Source organism: Lagopus leucura, unplaced genomic scaffold (assembly GCF_019238085.1).
Source record: "Lagopus leucura isolate 7727_CA_CO unplaced genomic scaffold, USGS_WTPT01 36068-0_obj-0_obj, whole genome shotgun sequence".
NCBI classification, from domain to species: domain Eukaryota; kingdom Metazoa; phylum Chordata; class Aves; order Galliformes; family Phasianidae; genus Lagopus; species Lagopus leucura.
This window is the reverse complement of record NW_024962508.1, coordinates 3,626-4,482: the sequence shown is the minus strand read 5'-3', so window position 1 is coordinate 4,482 and position 857 is coordinate 3,626. Positions and strand designations below refer to the sequence as shown.

The following is an 857-nucleotide window of genomic DNA, read 5'->3' as shown; positions in this document are numbered from 1 at the left end:
TTTTTTTTTTTTTTTTTTTTTTTTTTTTTTTTTTTTTTTTTTTTCCCTCTCAGCAGCGCAAGGAGGAAGACGGACAAAAACCACCTTGCGGAGATTTCAAACAAATAGCGTAACGCATAGAAACGTCGTCTGGAGAGCTATAAAGCCGACATTTATAGAGCGGGGTGTTTAGGGGAGAGCGCACGCAGCACCGGGGCAGGCACAGAATAGTTGATCTTCATAGAATTCCTTATGCTCATTGCTGCAGAAGCCCGGGGTCGCGCCGTTGCCCATCAGGTGTTTGATGTGGACGCGCAGATCCGTGTTCGGGTGGAATTTGGTTTCTTCTCCCTCGGTCTACCCCCGTAACTCCCCATCAATCACCGGCTTCCCCCCCTTCATTTCTTACCACGTGAATTTACACACCGGCCCAGATGCCCTATCGCACAGATAAGAACCCGAGCCCCGGCGAAGTGCGCAGTATTTTTAGAGGTGTGGGGCTTTTTGTTTATGCGTGTTTTAAGTCAAGGGCTACGTTTTCATCTGCTTTATTTTTAAATATTTGGAAAGCTCAAACTAAAATAACATCAGTGTTTTAAGTCCCTGCCTTGCAGTAATGGAAACTATTTCGAAAAGCCGCTGTCCTCAGTGTGTATCTGCGTGCTTCCAAGTATTTGTCAGGTGTGTTTGCTGATGTCTCTGTATGCACGTCCTCGGTGCTACACCTGAGCGCGTGTGTTCCTTCAGCTTCTGGGAGCGGAGAGGTTGATACACACGGGAGCTTTGGAGATATGTGCACATTTAAAACGCGTACTTTTGCAGAAATATATATTTTTTTACTTTTTTTTTTTTTTTTTTTTTTTTTTTTTTTTTTTTTT

General features: G+C 43.8%; 1 protein-coding gene across 1 annotated transcript in view; it reads left to right on the top strand.

The window, feature by feature from the left end:
- The window catches only part of LOC122190646 (T-box transcription factor TBX5-like), an 8,203-nt gene that overhangs the window by 3,877 nt on the left and 3,469 nt on the right, over positions 1-857 (top strand). The gene's annotated exons all lie outside the window — the stretch shown is intronic.